This window comes from Uranotaenia lowii, chromosome 2, assembly GCF_029784155.1.
Source record: "Uranotaenia lowii strain MFRU-FL chromosome 2, ASM2978415v1, whole genome shotgun sequence".
Taxonomy (NCBI): Eukaryota; Metazoa; Arthropoda; class Insecta; order Diptera; family Culicidae; genus Uranotaenia; species Uranotaenia lowii.
This window is the reverse complement of record NC_073692.1, coordinates 267,690,573-267,717,548: the sequence shown is the minus strand read 5'-3', so window position 1 is coordinate 267,717,548 and position 26,976 is coordinate 267,690,573. Positions and strand designations below refer to the sequence as shown.

The 26,976-nt window shown below is 33.7% G+C and overlaps 1 protein-coding gene across 1 annotated transcript in view; it reads left to right on the top strand.

Annotated features, from left to right (window-relative positions):
- Positions 1-26,976, top strand: part of LOC129749668 (uncharacterized) — a 666,246-nt gene that overhangs the window by 417,596 nt on the left and 221,674 nt on the right. The gene's annotated exons all lie outside the window — the stretch shown is intronic.

Below are 26,976 nucleotides of genomic sequence, written 5' to 3'. Positions count from 1 at the left end.
CTTTGTGAAAATTGTGAAAAAATCCGGACAATATCCGGACTTTTTTCGCGATATCCGGGCAACCGGGCCGGACCGAACTTTATCGAAATTTTGTATCAAACATCCGGGGAAACCCGGATAAAACCGGGCAATCTGGCAAGCTTATGTTAGAGGCATCCGAAAAACAAATTTGGTTTATTTTGAAGAATCAAACTTTCACAAATCTGGATTTTTTTAAAGTTTTTTGTTCCATTTTAAAAATTGATAAAAACCGAACAAAATCCGGGCATTTCCGGACCAGGGACTGGACTTGTCTCCAAAATTTCATTGAGAAACCGGGCTATCTGAAATGTTTTATATAAAGGTGAAAAACGTTATCTTTTAAGTTGGTCTCGAATCTATTAAAACCATGGTAGCACCATTGAGGGAAAGCAGTCTTTTGGTGGTGCCAGATATCAAAATCCTGTACGAAACTGATTCTGAGAATCTTCGGAATAAATATAAAAAAAAACTTCAAAAGATCGAAAGATCGGATCGAAAAAAAACGATTTAATCGATTTTTCCAAAGCAAAAGAATCGATCCAAATAATCGAAAATTTGAATTCAAAAGATCGATCTCGCAAAGATCGATCAATCCTTTACAAACATCTATTGTTCTACAAAAAATCATATCGATGGAAAATACTTGATTTATCAAACAAAATATTTCAAGGCAAGCTTCAACATTTCATCATTTTTAACCAACATCGGTTAATTAAAGTTTATCACCGGTACTTTTTATACGGTTTTTTTCTCATTGAGTTTTTTCGGTGAGTGAAACAACTTTTTTAAATTTTACGTAACGTTTCGGGTTACTTTTCTTCACCCATCATCAGACGTCTAAAAATATTTACTTTTATTAAAACTTTAAACTTTTAAAATTAAATTACATTTATCAAAATTACAATACTTCACATCACTTACAAAAAATAAAGCAGCACAATTTTATTCTGTTCGGCTGCTTGTCGGTTTGTTTACTGTCTCTCCTCTCAGTTTGGCTATTAGACCGTTGTAGGTAGCTAGTTTTCCTACTTCGGTTTGTTGATTCGATGTTCGCTCCTTTCCTCTTACTTGTTGATTCGATGTTCGCTCTTGCTTAACTTTTTTTCAAAAAATCCATTAAGCATATTTGTTACATTCAAGGCTACATCTTTATTATTTTCATTTAGAACAAAAAACTATGAGAATCTAAGTTTTTTTTAGACTTTGAAAAAGGTGATTTTTGGTAAAATGGACCATTTTCTTGTTTTCATTAGTTCAAGCTTCTCTTAGCTACAGAGAATGCCACACGCATGTCATCATTACGGAATCTTAACACAATATCTTTTTCATCATATAGCAAAAAAAGAAAATTAAATGACTATACGATGCGGTTTTATGATAATTTAAGTAAATTCCACCTCAAGGCGGGGTTGGGCACTAGAAGATGAATGTAATCTTACTGTTTTTTGAAAAATTAATTGAAGAAACATATATTTCTGACATTGCAAATGAACGTTTTGTAGTTTTTTGTTTTTTAAATTTTAATTTTTCAAAACCTGCAAAGACTGCAAACATCATTCTCCTTTTATTGTTTTTTTTTATTTCATCAAACTCATGGATTTTCTTTGATTTAGAAAAAATCAATAAGAAAACTAATTAATGGTTTTGTTACATATTGCAGTTTTTTTTCGAAAAAAGGGATACAAATTTATTAATGATTTTATATCATTTTCAAATATGAACCTTGAATCTTAGAAACGAGAGCTAATAAATGAAATGAATAGCATATTTGAATTCAGCGTTTCCAAATCAGTCAATGCGTCGAAAAAATATAATTTTTTGCATTGTACTATCAGAAATTAATGCTTCATTTGATGATTTTTGGATTTCAATGTGAAATTTATAATAAGACCTTATTTGAATAATTTTTGGGCCCTTATTCCATATATTCTTTTTTTTTCTATTAGCTCTTGATTTTTTGATATATTTTGAAAATAGGTATGAACAAATCAATTGCACTTTTTTAGCAATACTGTAGAAAATCAAAAAAAATTTCATTTGAGAAAAAGTGATTGAAGTTTTTTTTCTAGTTTATTTTTTCCAAATCTCTCAAAAACGGGAATTTTGACAGAATTTTAAATAAATTTAAACTAAATTGAATTATTGATATTTATAAAACGATAAGTCAATTAATATCGTAGTCTCCAACGAAGCTTTTGGATGAATTTAAATATTTAATATATCATACTTAGAGGCTTTCTTAAATGATTTCCAAAAAAGTTGTAACCTTAACTATTCTAATTTTGTCGAATTAAAGAATTGTAAAATTTATTTTCTAAGCGTCGCAAAACAAAATTAACTCGACAAGATCTGAAACCTTGAATAATGACGGATTGCAAATTGAATTATAATCAGCTTCCAGTTTCCATGTAGGTTTATTAGTTTATCAGTTATCAAAGATCGATTTTGCCAAAAACTGACCAAATTTGAATTTGCCATATTTTGATAAGCAAAATTTGACAAATGTTCTGAACACAAGGACCAAAGACCAAATCTTCTTAAATCAGTTTTTGAAGTTACAAAAATACTGTTTTCTTCTATTATTTTATAAAAATCGTTTTGAAAAAAAAATGGGAATAATGTGCCCTTTAAGGAATATAAAAAACAATCACACAAATATTCATACATCCTTTTTTGTAAATGCATGAGAATGAATGCAAATGATTGAGAATGAGAATGAGAGCTTTAAATTCAAGAGCATAACAATGAAATTAGAATTGCAATGGCTTTAGAGTTCAGAATCATAATTTTATTTCAGAATTAAATTTTGATTTAGAAATAAAATTAATTCACAATGAGAAATGAATTGCAGAATTGATAAAAACCACACGATATTTCCGAGTCACTATTCAGAAAAATATAACAAAATAATAAAAAAAATCAGAATTTTAAAATCAATTCTAAAGTCGTAGCTCATAAGGTCAAAAACTCAAATATTTGATTCTCCCAACGGAAATGAAATCATTAAATTTTTTTGTGGTAACCTTGCGCTGATATGAAGAAGATCTTGAAAAATAAATGATTGAAAAATGTTTATAAGTTTTCTGTTATTCAACAACAAGTGTGCAATTTTCATTTCATTAATGACATTTATAACGAGAGTTTTTTCAAAAAATCGCAAGGAAGATTATAGATTCGTTGGCCGAAGTTGCATCAAAGGATATCGAAAAAAGTTTATGCAGAAAATGGGAAAAAAGTTTAAATTTCTTCTTTTATTTTGATTTAGATCAATGAGATCAATTTGGTGGAGAAGAGGCAGTGTACTGCATCCGCCACTCCCTCACTATTCAAAAATGAACTTTTTCCTCACAAGATATTCAAGTTCTTTTTATTGATCGATTTTTGAAAATTTGTTGAATCAGCCTCCCATCCTCGAGAGCGAGCTTCAGGACCGCGCCTGTAAACAAAAGACTTACAGTAAAATTGGCATTCCGTACCACGGGGAAAACAGCAAGAAGCCATGAAGGAGCTTTTAGGGAGCGTCCATAAAAAAATATAAAATTAAATTTCCATGAATTCATAAGGGATCTTAGAAAATGATTTTTTTAGGGCAATCCAACAATCTTTAGGGATGATAAAACACTACTTGTTTTTTTTACCAAAGTTACACGAACTAGAATTTTTTTTAACTGTCCCAATATCAATGGACACTGGCAACACTGATAAATCACTCGAGCAAGAGTCGGCCAAGAAACAAAATAAGAAAAAAATCACAGCTTCCGGTAGGACAAAGCAAAAATTTTGGTAATGTTTCCTCGGTCCACATTCTGTGAAAATGACAATCATAAACCATCAGGGAAATCCTCTCGGAGCAGCAGAACCTGGCCTGGAACGTGTGCCAGCTAATGGCTCGCCGAGCCTAATTAAAAGAAGAGTGTCAGAGAATCTTTGTCTTCCTGGCTGCCATAATCTTGAGGCCCGGTCCCCTTCACTTCACAATCCCCGGGGACACTTGTCTCCGTTTATAGTAAAAGTATTCGGACGAAGACTTGTGTGTGTGTTTTTTTTTCTGTTTGAGCGTAGCGGAGGCAGGAAATGGCACAAATTCATTGACTTTTCTCAGCCCGGGTCGTTTGTTGGCCACTCGTCACTTGAATGGCGCAATTTTTCTTCAAAATGGTTCCAAGACACGCGACGTTTCTACATGCTACTTGAAACCATTGATACTGGTGCCAATTCCTGGCCACTGGATTTAAGTAAGAAAACCGGATAGATGGTGTTTGAGAAAAGTACGGAAAATCACTAATAGGATCAGAAGTCAATGTACTGCGTTTAATTGCCTTTGTGGGGTTCGATTCATTTGTAGACTAGACAAATTAGTGCGGGGATGACTAAATTATTTTCTGAAAAACAATTTTAGATGCAGATTTTCTTAAAACATTTAATCGTTAAATTGCTTAACAACTTAAAATAATCAATTTATTTTTTTATCTTTCCAGGTCAGTACCACTTCTCGAATTTGTTAACTAAAGGTAATTTCAGGAAATCTAATATCTATCTAATATCTATTCGACCAAACCAGTTGAAACTGTGATATAATATTTAAGAAGCTTCTTATCCTTTTTTCCTGAGGAATAATTCCATTTGAATCAATTCTATCAACCGTGGAAATTCAGCCACGGATTTTAATTTTTATTCAATTTTAGAGAAAATTGAAATCCTTCGTTTCAAATTCCACCCCTCCCGAATTCTGGACCAAAACAAGTCTCGAAATCATTAATTTAATTCAATAACACCGGCACGACAAGACTATCTGTTGGTCTTTTGCTGTCATTGCCTCGACTTCGTAGAGACTAGGGTTACCATACGTACTCTTTTAAGAGTACATGTACTCTTTTTCGATCAAGAAATGGGCGTACTCTTCTTTTTGTGAAATTTCACCAAATGTACTCTTTTTTTTGTTGAAAGACATTTGACCAGAAAAACTTAAGTATATTTTCCATTTTAGAGGTTGTATTACATTTTATGCAAAAACTACTAAAGGGATTACAGCTAACAACAAATTACTTTAACATCTTGTTTTCATTAACATGCATATTTAGTCGTAATATAAGCGCCTTTGAGTATGCAAACAGTAATCAATATGTACACAATTTATGATATAATATATCCTATATAAAGCATATATTATATGCTAATGCTAAATGCTAAATCTCAGATAATGTTTGTGAAGGAAATGTACGCGTCAGTAAAAAAAAAATGGAAATTGATTGTGTTATAACATTTTTTGTGGTCTCTCAGCATCAGCAACATCTTGTCGAACAATTTTAGCATGACCTCAACAAATTGACAGAATTTGATTGTATTGAAATATCTCGTTTTCCAATTACAGTAGAATCCCGCTTATTCAAGGAAGTCGGGGCCTCCTCAGATAATACGAAATATGTACATCCTTTTCCTTCTGTTTTGCGTACCTTTCGGGCGCAAAGCTTGATAATTAAATGGATCTTGTTATCTTGTATCAACCTGATAGCTGGGAGCTCAAAAAACCGGAGTTATATCGTTTCTCCTGACTTTTTGGGTAAATGATATCAATGTACTCTTTTTGGTGTTGTGGGATCTGGTAACCCTAGTAGAGACACCAGAAAAAAGAAAGCTTAGAGGCGTCGCACAAGTGTCAGCCATAACTTATCATCAGGTCATGAGTCGGTCTCAAGAGGCCCATCGAAAAGGAACCAGACTTCGGTGAGTCTTCTGGCTTCTTGTTGTTTTCTCCGTTGCGAAGAATTTTACTGTACCACCTCTTGTTGGTTGGTACAGAACTACAATCGAGAAAAAAGGGACACTTGTATTCTCACACCTCGGAACACGAGCTCCCGAGTTGTTTCCTTTCTAGTTTGGGGATATTTGCTCCGTTAAGTCAATCACATTATTACAATGTTTTACTGGTTGTCTTTTGGCACTGGTTGTCTTTCCTCTTCTCCAAAATTCCGAAAAAAACCTAGGGATAACACAATCATTTAGCATTACTTTTGGTTTTGTTAATTTGAGTTTTTTGGTCGTTCTTTTATATTTTTTCATATTAATGAACTAATTTTAATGGCTATACTTATTATCTTAAGACAAAAATTATGAAAACAATTATGTAAACACATTTTTTTGAAATATTTAAATAACTTTTGTTGTTGCCAGTGAACAGATAAAGTTCAAGGTAAAATAAACGTAATCTATATTAAACATGTTTATACACCTTATTGATTCTTTCCTAAATTTATAGGCATAAGTTGCAGAAACCGTAAACAATGTGGTTCGTGAAAAAAACCAAATGCATGTATTAATGTCAATAGTTGAATGTTCCCTTAAAATTTCGAAAGTTAGCATTGGTAACAACAACAACACTGAACAAATTTTATAAATAATTATTGAATTCGTATTTAAATATCATTTGTTCCTATTTTAAAACAATTATAATTTGAATTATCTTTTACCCCAAAATTTTATTCTAACCCTCATCCGCTCTTGAGGGTCAATATGACATTATTGGAAGTTCAGTAACTTTATTCTTGTACATGCAAATGAAAAAAACCTTCTTGAACTCCCAATGAATCCATGAAATCTTTAACTTTGCATCATTAATATTTATGGACGCTCTCTGAAAGCCCAGCCAAAACAAAATTCTTAATTACATCTGGAGTGTCAATTTGACACTCCTCGCATACAATCGATATATCTCTCTTGTTCCATCATATATTTGTAAAGTATTGCAGCGCTAATTTATTACTCCAGTAGAACCAGAATAAAATTGCCTTTCTGGTAAATATGAATGATGTTGCAAAAACTATTCGTTAATACATATACTCGATTTCCAGTGCAAAGTTGAATTTTGGTGTTAAAAATTCTGAGAAATTGCAATTTGATAAAAAGTTAGAAAAGCAGGTGAAGTAAAACATTGATCACCGGGGTAAATTTGATCAACATGAAATTTTTCCACATAATCATCAATAACTAAGTCAAAAGTTAAAATATCTCAAAACTTATACATTCCAAAACCTATAAAACGAGTTTCAAATTGGGTAAAACTTGTTTTTTTTTTAAATTTCAAATGTAAGTAAAAATGTAATTTCAAAATCTTGAAATATATATTTCGACGGCTCGCAAACAAACACGCTTCCTGATGAACTCAAAGTGTTTATAAGCAGCAGGTTGATACATGTGTAAGTTCAACTTTTTTTCCTTAGTAAATGTATAGTTTTGGTGTAGTTTTTGTTGTATTTTTAGGTAAATTTTTGAGAGGGACATTTTCCAAGAGTAAAAAACCCTATCAAATGGTAAAGTATGAAGGAAAAATTTACAAGGGAATAGTGCGAGGGCCTAGGGAATTGAATGAAGGATTTCATTTGTTTTTGTAGTTACAATTTTATAAGAAACTAGCTGACCCGGTGTGCTTTGCAACACCTTTCAAAATCGAATGATATTTTCAGAATTTACTGAAATTTTTACTGTTTTGTTGGCATTATTTTAAATCAAATTATAACATAATTCATAAGCAACCGCTATAAAACAAGAGCTGCAGCTGGAGTTTCGGATGGCAATCCAAAAATAACTTAAACTTATATTCCGAATCTTGATCCATAAATTTGTGATAAAGATCTGATAATTTTAGACTGTTTCTTTAAGATTCGCCCTAAAAAAAGGGGGTCTCAAATAAATCGTACGCAAATAATCCAATTGATAAAATATGGTTGTTCTTGCTTGATACATTCTATATTTATGCTAGAAAACTAATGAGAGAGCCCCCCTCCTGTCCTTACCTCCCCCCCCCCCCCTGCTGAATGGCGGGTGATCTTTAATAATCATACCCATTTTATTCATTCCCAAAAATCTTTTTGTATCAAATATTGTTAAATTGGTTGATAAGTTTTTAAGCTTTACAACAAAATTTATATGGAACCCCCTCCTTTTTTCTCCTTTCTACACTGTAAAGCGAAAGGGTCTATAACAATCGTAGAAACATATCTCGTAACCAAGTACCTTTCCATGCCATATTTGTTACCATTTATTGGCTTCGTTAGCATAAATTGAGAACTAATGCTAACAAAATTGTATTGGGCCAACCTCCCTCCTCCCATGTACCTACACTGAATAGAGCACGGTGTGTCAGATAATCATAGATTCATACCAAAATGATTTTCCATGTTAAGTTTTGTCCATTTCTCTCCTCTTCCCTTCCTTTATTCCCAATTCTATCATCCCACTGCAAGAAAGGAATTGTTTGACGTTAAAAAATTTCTCGTATTAAAATATCATCACATGCCAAATTTGGTTTTATTTGCGTTGTAAATTCTTGAGTTATGCATAAACTTGAAAGGAAGTACCATCCCCCTTCCGTTCTCCCCATTGAACGGAGGGGTGAGAACATAATATTCATAAAAGTATTTTTTGTTCTCAAATACTTTTTGATATCTAATTTTATGTCATTTGCTCTATTAATTCTCGAGTTATACAAAAAAAATTGTATGGAAGCCCCCCTTTCCCCCTTTTTTATCTTTCCGTTGAAAAAAGGTGGCGCTTCAATTTATAATAGAAACATTTCTCGTATCCAAATACCTTGACATGCCAAATATGGTTCAATTCGCTCGATCAGCTCTCCAGTTATACTGAAAATTGTAAGGGAGACCTCTTCTCCCCCTTTTCATCCACCTTTTTGAAGGTGTGAGGGATACGAAATATTCATAGAAGCATTTCTCGTACCCAAATATCATTCCATGCCAAATTTGGTTCCATTTGTTGTTGTAGTTCTTGTGTTATGCAATAAAAATTTTATGAAACTTCCCTCCCTCTTTCCTCTCTCCCCGCTGGAAGAAGCAAGGGGTCTCAAACAATCATTAGAACAGGTCACGTTCCCAAACATCCGACCATGAAAAATTAGGTTCCGTTTGCTTGGTTAGTTTTTGAGTTATGTAAAAAATTAAAAAGAGGGCCCCTCCCCCCTTTATATCTCCCTACTGGAAAGAGGGAGGGGTCTCAAATAATCATTGAAATATTATTCGTATCCAAATATCTTCCCATGCCAAATTTGGTTCCATTTGCTTTATTAGTTATTGAGTTATGTAAAAAAATATGAAAGAGGTCCCTCCCCCTTTCAACTGCAGGGAGGGAGGGGCCTCAAATAATCATTGAAATATTTTTCATATCAAAATACCTTCCCATGCCAAATTTGGTTCCAATATCTTGATTATTTTTCGAGTTATATGAAAAATTGTAAGGTAGCCCCCCTCCCCCCTTCCTATCACCCCACTGAGAGGAGGGAGGGGTACCTAATATTCATAGAAATATTCCCCGTTTCCAAATACCACCTCATGCCAAATTTGATACCATTTGCTTCGAGTAATGCAAAAAATTGTCTTTTATTTGGGAGGCCCCTCCCCCCCTTCCTGTTAGGGGGAGGGGTCCCAAACCAGAATAGGAACCTTCCCCGGCCTCCATTACGCCCACCTGCCAAGTTTCACGTAAAGCGGTTTAGTAGTTTCCGAGTCTATAGGGAACAGACAGACAGACAGACAGACAGACAGACAGACAGACAGACAGACAGACAGAAAGACAGACAGAAATTCATTTTTAGCTTAGCTTAGCTTAGCTTGATTAACTACTCACATCCACCTTAAACCGTAAAACCCGAAATGCATGGTTGAAAAAAATGTATGAATGACTTGTTCCAAAATCAAATTATGATAACAATCATTTCGAGATCCACGATCGCTGGTGTGGCTCAGTAGAACAAGTTCCACATCGCCAATGGTTGCTACTCCGTGATTGACCGAGGCCATCAATTTTATTCAGAGGTCAAATGAATGGTGCTTGGGATTAGCAGCTCATTCACACTGCACAAAACTGATGCTCTCTCTTTTAACGTCAATAACGGCGCCGGCCACGTCCTAGTAGTCAATAGATAGGTTGGAAGAAAGAGAAAGGATGAAAGATCTAATTTGTGCTTTAGGACCGAGGTCACCTCTGCATCCTAGCAAAATAATTTTGGTTGGGAGAGGGGTTAAAGGAATCGGTTGGGAGACACTTTTGACTAGTGTTACGGTGAACAATAAATTTTGTTTTCCTGACTCATAAAGTTTCTATAGAATGCTTTCAGTTCATTAGCAGGCATGAGTATGTTAGGTTAAATGGTGATAAATAAAGTTAACGACTATTACCAAGTATAAACATTTATTTTTAAAAATAATTCTTTTATATAGTCGTTTAACCCAATGGCATATCAAGTTGACGTTTAACCGATTTTTTTTATTTGAGAGCTCTCTATGAAAATCCTGACTTGAATTGCAACAAGTTAAGCGCTGATAAATGAACATGAAAATTCGATAAGTTTTTGATTGACAATTTAAACACAAATATCATAGCAAAATTTACGATTAAAATATCAGTATACGAAAAAAAAGGTCGGCAAACGTCTCAATTTTTAAACATAGATATTCTTAATCGGGATTATCAAAACTATGACCCATCTTGACTTAAAATACATCCGGGCCATTTAAGATTTATCTTTAGTCAAATTTTCTGTTGTTTTGTTTCTGTTCAGTTCTGTATAAATTAGCGGAAGCTTAGATGAAAAACATCAATTTACGTGTTATGCAATGGATTGGAAAAAAAATAAATGAAACGACACTTAGCTTTGAATCGGGGTCCAAGAGTTGTGAAATCCAAACATCCAAGCTTCCAACATCGTTAGTGTTAGTAAACAAAAAGTGATAAAAATGCATAATTGAAAAAAATGATACATATAAATTGGGAATCCAGAACAGTCCTAACATAATTAATATAAGAGACACATGTTTGATTTATTTAAAGACTTGAGAGTTTTAATAGGAAAAATGGGTTTTGTTCAAAAATCGTAACCTGCGACCTCTAAACATCATTTTTCTGAGTCGCCGCTATATAAAAATTTGTTTTTAACACCCTCAGAAATCGTTTGAAGGTTGAGCCCCCAGAATCCCAAACGTTGTGCAATTTTAGGCCACCGAATACATTGAAACTTATTTAAAAGTCGTTCAGTAGTATTTTCAAAATTAAGTAAAATAAACAAGAGAAGAACTGAATACTTAGCTTTTTATCCTCGAAAATTGAAGCTCAGACCTCTTTGGACTCCTTTTTTTAATGTACCTCCTGCCGAACGGCCAGCAGTTGTTCTAGCAGATAGCTCCATCATCATCCCGCTTGCCATCCTTTGGGATCTTCCGGAGCCGCGAGTCCTAGTGAATCTTGATATGAGGCAGTTGGAAACCATTTCGCGGTAAATAATTTATTTTTTCCACGGAAATTTCAAAATTTTCCTAGTTTGAATCTGGCAGATGAAAAAAAAACACGTCTCCACAGACAGAAATTCATTTTTATATATATAGATGTTAAAAAAAATTAGCCCTGGATTTATGGAGCATCATTGTCCATCTTTTTATTTGAATTGTTGTTCGGCCTTAACATATTGAAGACCGCGATGATGTTGAACGATGCATAAAATTCTAATCAAAGACCAAATCGATTTTTAAATCAAATTTAAAGTAGTCTAACAAATCACAACAAGTCTGCAACCATGTTTCACGTTCATAAGAGTCCAGTACTGGTTTAAAAAATATGAAACATGCCACATTCCCATTGAAAGGAAAAAATAATCGAAAAATATTGAAAAAGTGATCAATTCTACCCCGTTTTACAGTACCTTTCAAAATTTATCAAAAATTCTATGCTTCGTATTTTGAGAATCTAAAGATGCGAAAATGTGTCAAATTACGTCAACTTCCCAATCGATATGTCAAAGTTTTTCTGTTGTGACTGAAACTATTTTGACAATTCATTGATTGAAAAAAAAAAAAGTTTTTGCATTGGTCAATATGACTCAATTCCCATCTGGGTTTTTTTTTTCATTTGGATGCACTGCTGATTGTAGAGAGAACATGACGATGATTTTCTCACTTGAAGCCCGCGCGGGAACAAAATTATTAAAAAATTTCAAACATGTCGGACTTTCTATCATATCCGATTTAAACTGATTTCAGACGGCATTTTATACGATCTATCCACTATGCAATTGAAATTGCGAGTCGCAAAATCATTGTAAACGACTTAAGTCATCATTTTCAATACAGTTTGTTTGCTGGGTTCTAGCTGCATGTTTCATAGGCACTAAGTGAAATTTCTTTTTGACATTTGGTAGCTGGTTTCTTAGACTTTTAATAGCTTAAACATTAAAAATTTTAGCAGAATATTATCGGTAAAATAAATTTTGCAAAGCAAATTGTAAAGCAAATTTTGGTTAACATATATTGCGGTAGACAAGAGTGTCAAAAAGTTTTCTATTTTTTAATTGGGAGAGGTGTGGATAAGTACTTCTTATTGGTTGTTTGGTTCTCATTAAAAAATTCAAAGGAGAAAAATCTCTAGAAAAACACCATGAGAAAGGCAGACACTTTTTTGAAGATGAAATCGAACCAAACCTTAAATCAATTCTAAAATTACAAAGGTATTACAGGAACACAGTTGTTTGAAAGAAATCACATGTTCTGAACTTGAATCCAGGGCTATAAACGTTCGATTAACCTGAAGCATGTATCATTATCTAAAACTGCTGATTTGTGTCACTCTAATAGTGACGCACGCACGCCCCCTGCATCCTCGGAAAAAGTGAGTTTCTTTTTTCCTTTTTGTCAGAAAGTCATCTGTCAGTCTAATCTAATTCATCTGAATGATTTTGAAATCAGTAGGGGAGAGTGGGGATACTTGATCCCTTTTTCTTATTTTCACCATATCTTTTTGGAAAAATTTAGAAACTCGCACTCTTTTACATTTTCTGACAGCGTGTAATTTCAAGTTTCTATGCTCCTAAAATTAGAACGAAACTTGAACCCGTAGATGAACTAGAAGCATTTTCGTGGGAGTAAAAAAATTGCGATATTTTTGAAGCTAGGGGAGACTTGATCCCTTATTCAGGAAGCCCTAATCCATGAAAAAAATCAAACAAAACCTCAAGATAGAATGTTACTTGACTATTTTGGTCATGTTTGTTCTCATTTCACAATCTATAATTGTCAGAAAAAAAATTCTAGAGCTTATTCTCAACCCATATGACATTGCATACTAAAGGGCGCAATTTTTTATAAACAAGAGAAAATCAATTATTTTAGCCCTTTTCTTCAGATAATTGATGGATGAATATTAGCTATTGGATAAATACTAGTAATCTCGTAATCAGCAATGACCACGATCCATTGAGAAGAAGAATATACCGGGATCATTTGTACCCATATATTAGGGATCAATTGTGCCCAAAATCAACATTTTAGAAAACTTTTTCTGAAAAAAGTTGGAAGTTTTCCATCGCTTTGAAAATATTGTTTATTGAAGTTCATTTCACACTCGAAAGATTGATGAATTGGAATAAATATTTTTGTTATAATATTTCCATGTTAGGAACATTTTAAAATGAAGAAAAAAGATCTTCAAGTCACATTTTGTGAAATTTTTCAAACAAAGTTCAATAACCCAAAAACTTATTTTGTTAAAATTTTTCGAGCTTCAACCATTGCTGTTTTGTTCCATTTGGCACATTTTTCTAGAACATTTGATCTTTGTACGACATTCCAGTTTGGAGATATAGCTAAGGAATCAAGTATCCCCAGGGATCAAGTATCCTCATTCTCCCCTATTCAGGATATGAATTTATTAAAAATGACATAAAATTATTAAATGATAGAAAAATTGTCATCTGCTAATCGTCCGCTAACTTCTTTTAGAGAATTAATTTTCTTGCTAATATTTGTAGAATTGATCCGGTCATGAAAGAAATGGATCATAATTTAGTCATTTTTCTTTCCGTTTAATTCGAATTGGCCGATTCCTTAATTCCTATCAGGTGTTTTAAAATACTTTTGAGTCTTCATTTTGTAGGTAATTGATCTCAATTTAACTGGAATCAGAATCTAAGTGCAAGTTTTTTTTCGGATCATCTTTACCCCTGGAATAATGCACCACCATGAGGCCTGCCTCGATGAAAATGATAAAAAAATGTATTGAAGGACGAACCTGAAACATCTCTCTAAATAGAAAAAATCCTTTAAATTTATTCAAATTGTGTTTTTTAAACATCTCTCTAGAGATGAAAACAGCAAAAGCGTTCTAGAGGGAGAAAAAATTGAAAAAGGGGAATTTTCATTACATTTTTCAGGATCATAATGGTTAAAGTGGGATTTTCAAGTTTTCAAGTAATGGATGAACGTCATCCAATTCATAGAATGTTGAAAATGACATCAAAATTTGTTTTTAACCGAATATTGCAAAATTCACCTACAACACTGCAAAATTAATTTGAAAAAATGCTCGTAGAAGTTTTCTTCATAACGTATGATGGAAATTTTGTACAATTTATTCGAATTTGTTCCAAGCTAGAGAACATTTTTTTATTGTATCTTTATCATTATTCTTAAAGGTCCTGAAGAATTAGTGATTTTACTAACTTTTTGTCAGTAAGATTTTTGATAGCATGAATGATGTTGAAAACACAAACTGAAACTTTTTTCACGGTTGAACAATTTATTTATATTTCTCTATCAAAGTTTTTTCAATGTGTCGCCTTCTTTTCAGTGATCAAATATATTGAAAAGCTCTAATATCAAGCTATGAATCAATGAATATCGATGTATGACTGTATAACGAAGTACCATCAACTGGGGCATCAAGCAACACTTTTCAACTTCAATGGCTTCTAAAAAATTTAATGTACGTTGTCAGAAAAACTGTTGGTTACCCTACCAGTTATTTAAAAATTTACATAAACATGTGATTTTCACCCTACTAAGAAAAGGGAGTAAGTTGCAACAAACTTTATTTCTGATGAAAATCAATCGAAAATGTTTGAAAATTTATAGTTTTTTTTTCTTTCATATGTGTTTTTACAGAAAAAAGCATAAGGGGATTGCATACATTCAGGGGTAGAAATATACTACAAAAAATTCTACTAGCTAACAAGAAAATTTATGTTTGGATGGATGATATTTTAATATTAACAAATGCGTGATGCAAAACAATCATATTCTGACATATGGAACCGAGATTTAAAAGGTGTTACTTTGATTTGCATTGTGATGCATTTTAGTCTAGTGTGACCATATCCTTCAACGCCAAAAAGAGTACCGTCAACTGGGGCAACATGCATCAATTTTCAACTTCAATGGCTTCTAAAAAACTTATGTTCACAGTTAATCGTATCCTTTATGCATCAAAAGTTTTAAGGATACTGAGGCATCAAATTGGCGTAGTTAAAAAAACTATTGGTTTCTTCAGTTATTTTTAATTTTCTAAAAACATGCGATTTTCACACTCCTTAGAAAATGGGGTAACTTGCAACAAACTTTGTTTTTAATGAAAAATCTTATGAACACGAACGAAAATTCATAGTTTTTATTATATTTGCGATGCCTTAAAGACTTTTACGCATGACAACACCAATTGCAGTAGTTTTTGGGTCTGTAAAAACAAATTTTCACATTTTTTTCAGAAAATAAGGATGCTGCATACATTTAGGGGTTAAATAATACTACGAAAAATTTTACAAACTGAAATCATAAAAATAAATGTTTGGATGAATGAAATTTAAATGTTTACAAACGCGTGATACAAAACATTCATTTTCCAGCACATGGAAACGAGATTTACAAGGTATTTCTTTGATTTGCATTTTGTTGCATTTAACCCCAGACACCTAACTGAATTTTAAAAATATTAATTTAAAAAAATTGGGTGATTGTTCGAAAAATATTTTTACACCAACAATGTTGTTATAACATGAGGAAACCTGTAAAAAGTTTGTAGGTAATTTTATCAAGCCGTTCCGTCATACTGGGTAAAGTTTTTTTCGGCATCAAAAAATGTTAAAATTTGTACATTTATTGCTCGATTTTTCAAATTTTACAGAAAAATAAAAAAAACTTAAGACAACTAGCTTAAGATGCGAGAAATTATGTCATCATCATTTTGTTATCATTAAAAGATAACTTTATTACAATACATTAAATTAAAAATTGATTCAATGTAGTGTTGTATAAATGTTGCATCGAACCCCGCTGTTGCATGAAGCCCCGTTTGACGGTACGTTGAAATCATAATTCAAAATATTTGGGGAAACGGGAGAAACCAATAAATTTAAATTCAAATAGTGACAATTAGTTGCTAGTTATGTGACTGACCTGGCAACTATGACTTTTCAAAAAATATTTTTACAAATTGAAAGCTATCGTTTTTAGTTTTTGTTCATTTTCTTGCAGATTTTTAGTGCAAAGTCAAAGGGTCGTTTCTGTTATGATCTTTGCCAACTGTTTGGGCGCTACTTGCATATTTAAACGCGCTGATTGCCTGCACAGTTTATTTCGATGCCTGGGAGAAGCTTTTCTTATATCATTTAATTCATCGTTTGGAAAACTCAAATAAGCATAGAAACCTGAAGTACCATGCCATGAATGCATAAAGTAATGCATTTCTTTAGGATTTTTTGTAAAGAAACACAAACTTAAGTACTGGAAGAAATAAGTTCGTTTCTCTGATAAAATGTCTTTCAACAGAAAAAGAGTACATTCCGCAAGATTTCACAAAAAGAAGAGCTCGCTGATTTCTCGATAAAAAAAGAGTACATGTATTCTTAAAAGAGTACGTATGGTAACCCTGTTTTAGTCCAAACTGATAACTGAATTATAAAAATATTTGTGCAAAAAAATTTGGTGATCGTTCGAAAAATATTTTCACACCTACTATGTCGGCATAGGATAGTAAAAGCAATATAATGTTTGTAGGTGATATCATTTAGCCAATCCGTCATACTGGGTTTAGTTTTCTACGGCATCGAAAAGTTAAAATTTGCACATCTATTGCTCAATGTTTTAAATATTCTATGAGAATATTAAATTTAAAAAAAATATCTCACGATGTGAGAAACTATGTCATCATCATTTTGTTATCATTAATTGATTACTTTATTACATTAAATAAAAATAAAAATTGAATAAGTTTTGTAGCATACGAATGTTGCATCTGACCCTGCTGTTGCATGATGCCCCGTTTTACGGTAACATTTCTGATTGATTCCTTTTATTTATAAATTTTAAAGTTTTTATTTCCTTATTTCATTGATTGTACTTTGGGAATTTCGCTATCAGTCGACTTATCGAATCAGTTGATTCACCAGTGCAATTTGTTCTGGAACACTGTAGACCACAAAATATGCAATTTCATTAGCTCGTTCACATTTCTGCAAGAAATTGGTCATGACATTAATAAAACAACCATTTCCACATATGGTCGGCCTTGCTCGAATGTCTGCAATCTAATTCGAAAACCCATCCTCGTCGATGGCCATAAGGGAAATTATTTATTAGTCTGCTTATTGGTCTAGCTTCTGTTCAAAAACACACAGTAAAATAGCACGACAAATCGACGATTTCCTCCATCCACCATCAAAAAAGCAAAAAAAAAAAACTTTATATTCTCGCCCAAACAATTCGACGAGTGCCGAACGAGAAGTTTCGTGTTAAACGTTTCCTTGAGAAGCAGCAGCGTTGCATCAAAGATTCCGTACGAGACTAAACGACAGGACGAGGGGAGAATTCTTACTCCATCACCCTAACAAAAACGGAAGCCCAAATCCTTGAAATAATTTCATGTAATAGTTTTATTCCGCTTCGGCCCGAAGTTGTCGTCAGCCATCCTCACCCTCTCGCTAATCTAGCGGGAAAGTACGTCCTTGATTCCTAGATACTGCTGCTTCTTTCAACTATCCTAGGGTTGGCAAATTGGGCATCTTGTATTGTGCTTCTTCTGAAAATATATTTAAGGAATAAAACACGTTTTTCAAAATTTCCGAATGAAATTTGTAGCAAAAAGAATATGTTTATCTCAAATGATCATTTTCCTCAACTCGTCTAATTTTTTTTTTCAAATTATTTTCTTCTAACATCTTTAAGAAGATGTTCCAGTATTGAAAAATCTGATTATCTTAAAATCCTTAACAATTGTTAAAATTTCGGAAAAACAATTTTGGATATGTATCAATAACAAATTCTTTGAATCTTCGGAAGCTTATGGTAGCCCTAATCCACCACGAGTAAAGGACAACTTTTGATGAACAAATTCTCAAGGAGAACAAATTCATTCAACCGTCTAGCCATTCCGTCTTATTCTTATGCCTAGGTTCTAACAGTGCCGCAATAATCGTGCCTAGTTTTATTGTGGCTGCTGCATCACCAAAGCGTTTCCCATCGTCTTTTCTGTAGAACCAGAACTTTTTTTCTGCTCTGATTATCCCCGTCCAGTTTGGGGGGGGCTTTTCCACTGATGAATCCCTTCTACATAGTGCCTAATATCCATTTGTTGCCACCCTCGCCGATGCCATTCATGCTGCATTGCACAATTGGGAGGACGACAATGACGAGGGCATCCTCGGAACTGTCGAGGATGGGGAATCACTCCTTCCTAAATTCAAGAAAGCGCGAGAGTGTCGGAGATGATGTTGATGATGATGACGATCATTACGCTAAAACTGTCGACCGAATTGCTTTTCGGAGGCGATAGTTTGGAGCTTGGGGCGTTTAGCCAAGGCTCTTGGAATAAAAACTAAGCAATTTCTGGTTTTTATGTGTTCCGTAAATGATACTGAAAGTGCATTTAATTTGCAAAAAAGGATTCGGAAGGAAAGAATTTCAAATTTGGCGTATTGATGTATAGAAGTTTCTGATGCAAAAAATATTTGAAAATATTTAACCGAATGAGACTTATCTTGAGTATTTTTCGAGAAGTCGAAAGAAGCCACCGCACGCATCGGGAATTGGAGTTATGGCTGTTTTACCTTCAATTATCCTGCATTTTTCAAATAGTTCAGAAAAAGCATGTTCGGATTTGAAAATTTGAAACCAAAAGGGACCTATCTTGTGCGATTTTTTTTTTCAAGGAATCGAATGAAGGCTTTTTAAGACACCGTACGCTTCGAAAAATGTAATTATGTGTGTTTTTACCCTCAATTCCCCTACATTTTTCAATAAATTCTGAAAAAAAACATGTTCCGACTTGTAAATTTTGAACCAAATAAGACCTATATTGTATGATATTTTTTCCAAGAAATCGAACCAAGGCTATTTGAGCCACCGCACGCATTGAAACATTGAGTTATGGCTGTTTTATCCGCAAGTTCCCAACATTTTTCAAATAGTTAAGAAAAAGCTTGTTCCAGTCTGGATATTGGAAGCAAACGAGATTTTCTGATGTGATTTTTTTTCAAGGAATCAAGTGAACGTTGTTTGAGTCACTGCACGCTTCGGAAAATGGAACTATGGCTGATTTTACCCTCAAATTCCCTACATTTTTCAACTAATTATGAAAATGGTAAGCTCGGAATGGAAATTTTTTTAAGCAAATGAAACTTATTTTGTGTGATTTTTTTTCGAGGAATCGAATGAAGAATATTTGAGCCACCGCACGCATCTGGAAATGGATTGAAGGCTGTTATACCTTGAATTCCCCTACATTCACGGTTTCAAATTTATAAGTCCGAACCTGCTTTTTCTTATCTTTTTGGAAAATTTAGGGGACTTAAGATCAAAATCAGCCATAACTCCATTTTCCGAAGCGTGTGGTGGTTCAAACATCCTTTATTTGATTTCGCGGAATAATCACACAAGATAGGACAACTTTTTCAAAAAATTTCAGTTTAATTTATTTTTTTCCGTGGATAATTTTCAAAATATAGGGGAATTAAGGGTTAAAAAGGCACAATTTCTCCGTTCGTAAGCTCGTGCGGCATCTAAAACTATGTCCAATCGATTCTCCAGTCATTTTCAATACAGAACAGCATACTATACACATACGGGATACAATTTTTTCCCCATTGTGATCGGTTTAGATTCACGCTTAAAGCGTAGAAAACATCCCATGCAACCAAAAGTCTCATACAACAGATACAAAAAAGGTTACTCAGCTTCATCATTAGAGTATCCATTTCCCGGCCATTTTCTCGTTCCCGGGAATCGGGAAATCTGGTGGCCTGTTTCCCGGGAATTCCCACGATCCCGGGAAATATAAAAAAACATGTAAAATATATACACTTCGACTCAAATATGCATCGCTTATCGAACTTTTCGTGCGTACAATCCCATAGTTTGTTCAAAATGTACCCTTCATAATGTTTTTTAACTTATTTTTATCAAATAAGTTAAACTGTTTTCAACAATGATATATTAGAAACAGCCTAACGAACTATAAAATAACCTGAATAAGTCAAATGAAGAATTCATCCATGCAATTAGGGGTTGATTAAAAAATATGTTTTTATTTGTTTGATTATTCCAATAATTTTTCGATTTTCTGAACACTTTACATATTCGCTCTCTATAAAAAAAAAACTTTTTATTCTTCATTTTGAGGATTTGAAATTCATCTGGCTTTCAAAGCCAAAGGGAAACAAGTGCATGAATGTTACTTTCAAGACTCTGTCTACCAGCTACGCAATTTTTCATATATTTTTCGAACTGTTGTGAGTTTTCGTTGAATGAATACGGTGTGGAAATACATATAATCTTTTTAAACTTATCTATTTGTATATAAAAAATTTAACAAAATGGCTGCAAAATGTCTACTGCCACAGGATACATACAGGAGGCATATTCTCAATGAGTTTTGTATGACTAAATTTTCAAAAAGAACAACTTTCAGGCTATTCCAGAGAAAGAATTTCATACATGTCAGGAATACCCGGGAATGAAACTACGATTCCCGGGAATCGGGAATTCCCGAATTTTTCAAATTCCCGGGAAATCCCGGGACGGACACTCTATTCATCATTAATATGAAGTACGTTCTATGCAGCTCAAAGTTTAAGCTCTCATTGATACTTTCAAGTTCCAAAATAAGTCTTAATGACCTTCTATTCAGCCTCCAGTGACCGTACAATTCAGCTTCCAAAAAATCGTAAAATGAGCGAAAATTCTTTTTCTATCTCAATTGCACCCTTGGCTTCGGTTTATATAACCTTCTCTTGATTATTTACTTTGTTCAGTACATGGTACCGAAATAATGCCAAGCACCAGACTCCAAATTCGAGAAATTGCGGTTTGCGAAGATTTGTTCAATTTGCTTCTCGATTGCTTCTTTCTTAAATTTCCTTCTTATATCGCGCATTGGAATGGTCACTGAAGTATAAAATTACTTATTGAAAAAAACTTGCCCGGCTTGGGTATCAAATCCCGACCTTCGTGGTGACAATCGAGCACGCTACCACAAGATCATGCCTAGATGGTGTTGGTTGTTGTAATTGAAACTTAAACTCCAAGTGGTGTTATGATTTTGTAGCATACCTATAGGGGCACGCGCTCAACCAGACAACCAGCCAGCCAGGAAGAAAGCACCTCAATGCACTTTTTGTGCTTAGTTGAACCCACTTTGAGTACTTTTGTGCCCTTTATGTGACTAAAGTCCCTTATAACGTACATATAAATCACTTTTGCTACTTTCTAGTTCACTTATGAGTACATATAGTTCACTCATGGGAATTGAGCAAAATAAGTCACATACAACGTACATATTAATCACTTTTGCAACTTTCAAGTTCATTAATGAGTACAAAAAGTTCACTCAAGGAAATTGGGCAGTCGATTCTCTTTGTCTGTTAATACGTAACTTTCAAAGCCTTTATTCAAGAAAAAATGTGACTTTTTTTTGCTTGGGCTTTGTTTGTCAGATTGGCTCAATAGTCCCATTTGCCGCTGGTAGTGTTCGTGATATTATGCTGATTGTTTCACCAATACTTGTCAGTTTTGGGACAATCAACCTCAAAAACGACCATGTATGTCGACCAGCTGCCTTTTGAAAAGTCAACTTTTCGATACTTGAAACAGTATCGAAAGACCTCCTTTTACCAGTGTTCGGCATCGCTAACTGAAAAGTTAGCGGCGCTAACTTTGACCGAGTTAGCGATCGCTAATTAAAACCGCTAAATGTTGCGTAAAAGTTATCGATCTATAACAAAGCGCTTATCGCTAATCGATAGTTGAAAGTTTTGAAAAAGATAAGCAAAACATAAATTTTTCAGCCATCTTTATTTAATATTGACTAGAAAAGTTGTTAGAAGTTATCAGTAGGGGCAGTTTTCATACTTATTTTGTAATATTTTGTCCATATCAGTTGCGTCAGTACACTTTAACTTTTAGTTCGCGTATTTGGCGTAAAGTAAAAGGAAAAACTTTTGAATCATTTTTTTTTAAAATATTCACCCGTTTATCATTTTACAGATGCATTGCATTTTCATTTGCAGATGTTTTTTTTTGTCCGAATTTTTTTTCATATATTTTGACATTAATACTCAAAACATTTATTGATTTATTGACTTATTTTGTTCTGGAAATTTCATTTTTTACAACTTTTTCATCTCTTTTATATTCAAAGAAGGCTTATGCTTCAGACATAAATTCAAGTGAAAACAATTCCAAATGACGCTTATTCCTTTGATTCCAGTCAAAATCGAGATCAAATAGCTTCTGAAATCAATCTTAAACGAAAATTTAAATACAAGATCGGATTCGAAATTTTGAATCTGAATGATACCGACTTTATGATCTATAAGTGTATGGCCTAATTAACACTTTAAAGAGGTAGCGTTCTTCAGTTAGCGGAACTAAAAATTAGCGGAACTTTCTTTTCCGCTAGCTGAAGAAAAGTTTAGCGAGAAAATGAAATCGCTAGCCGAAAGTTAGCGGACTAATTAGCGATTAGCGGATTAGCGTTTTTGTGCCGGACACTGCGGCTTTTTCATATTGTGTTTCTGCTTGCAAACGCACACTCCTCGACCTAATTGATCTAAAATTTTCAACCGCATCGTCTTCCACATGCGGTTATTAGTTGAGATGTGCTTCTTGTAGGTTGATTGTTATATTTTCAGAGATTTTAATTGCTTAAAATTTTGTATGCACAAAACTCGGTTTTTTTTTATTCATCACTAGACGTAATTATTTAATACTGAAAAAATTCGTTTTGTTGCATAAATAACTTTTTTTTTCTATAATTCAATAAGGCCGGAACAAATTTGAAATTCTTCTTTTATCGCTTGGAGTTAAAACATCATGAGGAGGAATTTATAAAAAAAAACCAAATTTTCAATAAATTGTAGAATTTTTTTTGCATACAATCCACATTACAGATAATCGAAGTATCGAGATATTTTATGTAGATTGAAAGTTTGAAAAAATATCGAATATAAGAGGTGAAACGATTATCACCTTAGACAGTTAGACTTTCGCTCTTTAAAATATTTAAATTTTCGAAAAATTTATTATTTTTTTCAAAAAAAAATCTTAAACATAATGTATGCCCCCCTCTAGGATTTTTGAAAAATCGAAGGGGTGGGGTATTACAAAAGAAGAATTTGATATTCGTTTTCGTCCGACGCGTTGTGAACTACAATTCCTTACCACCGTTTACAATCAGAAGCCACTTTCAAGCGAGAATGTTTGAACTTCTGGAAACAGCACCAAAGTTAGCACTTTTTCTGAGTTTGTAAGTTAGATAAAACCGGCATATAAATAGATTTTTGGATATAGGAAACCAAAACTAGTTATAGGAAACCGAAGTGAACGAGAAATACAAATGTAAATCACGCTAGTAGTGATTTGAACGAATATTGTGTTATTACTCTACTGGAATAAAAAACAAACAAACAAAATGCTCGAACTTCATAAAAATTTAGAACCTTTCCTTGTTGGTATATTGTTGAGTTTTCAAATTTTATGCTCCGTGGGAGCGCTTCTCAAATAAATTGCAGTCATATTTTTCATTGGGGTGGTCAATTTTCCAATAGGCACTTCAGAAGCGTAGGACTTCTACTGGCAACCTTACTTTCATATCTTTTTTTAAACATTTAAACTATTATTTAATGTTGAAACCCTTAACCTTAATTTTTTTCGCAGAAAAAATCAAAGAAGTTTAGTTATGATCACGTACCACTTCAGTTCTACGAATAACTTTATCGTTTAGGAAACAATTTTTACATTTTTCTCCAAAAATTGCATAGTTACATGGGCTTAGTTACTTAATTTGAGTGCCGTAATCCGGGGTAGTATTGATCACTTTTTTCAATATTTTTCGATTATTTTTTCTGTAAAGGAGAATGTTGCATGTTTTATATTTTTAAAATCAGTACTGGACTCCAATAAACGCAAAACATGGCTGCAGAAATTTATTAGACTACTTTAAATTTGATTAAAAAATCCTTAACACATTCCTCTAGGCCCACCCACTATTTCCAATTTCATTTTTTCTTCAAAGTTAACCATTTGATAGCGTTTTCATCAATTTGTCCAATACGGGCTTACTCTTGGAAAATGTCCTTATTTTTTTAAAATAAAAAATCTATCACTAAAAGAATAGCACTTAAATTATACATACACAAAGGGTTCTTTCACATTCAACAAACCGTTTGCTTCTAAATGCTTTTTGGGTTCATCAGGGGAGCTGTTTATTTGCAAGCCTTGGAAAAAGAAGATATTTTAAGATTTTGAAATTACATTTTTACTAACAGAAAAAACAAATCAAATACAAACCAAATTTTGTCTTTTTGGTGCTCCATTCATTGGCTTTTAAACGTAAAAAATAGTAAATTCAAACTATAGACTAAGTTATTGATGATAATGTGCAAAATTATATTGTTGGTCAAAGATACTCCGGTGATCAAAGTTAGCCCGTTTTAGGTAATGATTATTTCAAGTAAAAGTTGTTCAATGTAAATTTTTGAATTTATTTTCAAATTCCAATTGAAGATTCTTTACGGAGGTATTGCTAAACATCTCTGCGGTGCGTTTCACAGAATCTCTACCGAGATTCGAAGACCGGGGAGCTCGTCGATGATTGAGAATTGTAACACATTTCAGCTTGAGAATGTAAAATTGTTTGTTTTCTTTTATTTGGGCTTATCGAACTTATTTAAACAACTGAAGAAATTGCATAAATTTCTTCCAATTTGTCGTCATTGTAAAAAGCTTTACTAAAATACGTACGCCTCGGTGGTCGAGTGGTTAGCGTGGTAAGACGGTAATCGCTGGTCCACTGATGGCATGGGTTCGATTCCCATCTCGGTACTGGGTGTTAAATGTTATTCTTAAGTTGTCCGCGTCATTTATTCAGTCTGTAAAGCCACAATCGGCTAAGACGGTGTATGTCTTTTATAAAATTATCTCAGACAGGAAATCTCTTCATAAATAAGGTTATTTAAAATCTACATTATTCCTCAACTCTTAGTCTTTACAATGCAAATTATTAGATAAGTGATTGAAAATTTTCAAAATGTTTCAAATAAGTATGGGTAATAGAATCTCGTAGAAAACATGCTCCAAACAGATTAGAACGCTAGAGGGCATTAAAACGGGCTTCAAATGTTGCCCTACAGGTTTCATCAGTTTTGACATGTTGGACTTGAGCTCGAGCTGCCTACCTCCGGGGGTAATAGTGATTCATAAATGTACCCCCCGGGTCAAAGCCAAGCTAAACCTTTATTACGCCAACAATGTAATTCAATTAGGGAGCCACTGAGCCAGCTCTCAGCTTAGCAACTCCCTCTCAAAATTCAAAAGGTTTCGCAACGAATCCGACAGTCGATTGTTACTCCTTGACGTTCGTTTGGTCCCGGATAGATAATTTCCGTTCAAAAGGGGGGTGGTGTGACAGTTTTACAGAAAATCTTAAAATAGCTCCCCAATCGCAAGTATTGCGAGGCTCCAGAATTGAAAACTCGGTCTGCATGAAGAAATCGCTCTGGGACGCGCGTTCGGTAATTATGGGCGATGCGTTTGCTGCTCTCTGCTGCTTGATGACGAAGGTTACGCGACGCGCGAACTTTGGTTGCGTAATTTTCAATGCTAATGGTGCAAAACCGTTCCGAACAGCCAGCAGAAGAGGGGTGAGGAGAATGACGACGACGAGAGGAAGAGGAAGAAACCTTGACGAAGGGCCCTCCGGTAATAACTTTTAAATTATTAATTTTAATCATAATTATCGTTATTTGGATTCCCAGCGCTTCCCAATGGCTAGAGTAAATTGCCACGGCTTCTAGAGCATCTTGGAAGGTCGATTTAAAGTGTGCGTTACAAGTTCGCAAGAAAATTGAAGATGACCGTTTCCAGGAAGCAGAGGGTTGGTTGCAGCTGAGTTTGAGAATATTTACTACTTTCGGTGCTTTAAAAGACCGGTTGAAGGCTGATGCCCTTCTTCCTTCTAGTTAGTTGGGCCAACTCTGCGACGTAAATGTTTTAATGAGTTTTGATAATGGTCGCTTGGGGATGTTTGCAGGATTTACATCAAAGAAACAAGCCATCAAGGATGGGAAATGATTTCGAGTAACAGGTGCTCACGTACAAGAAAATTGCGTTAACGCTTTTCACTCAGCTAAGAATGGCTTGATATGCCTAAAACAGAGATACATTGGTTTCTTTCGTTCTCCTATCTTGAAAAAAATTGCTGAAATTAAAAAAAAAACTTCTTCAGTCAAAACAATATTAATCGTTTTGACATTCTTTTGGAATACTTAATCTGTTTCCAATAAATCTATCAACCTATCATTCTCGCATCAATTCACCCTAATCATATTTTTCGCATTTTTGAGTGGACCAAAAATATCATTCCAAACGCTAGATGATTAAAATTTTTCTATTATTTTTAGCTTCCATCTATTTTCGTTGGTTGCAAAAAAAAGACGATGAATCCAGTATTAACGACCAGAAGCAAGACGATGCCATAAATATGCTCGCGTTTCTACTCAAAAATCAGTTTTTTTCCCCCGCTTTGAAATTTTCTTCATTAGCAAAAAATGCGAGTCCACCTCCCATTCAGTATCCACTTTATTAGCTGAGCTCGAATTCCTATCGAATCCAGATGATGAGAATTCAATGTGGATGGTTT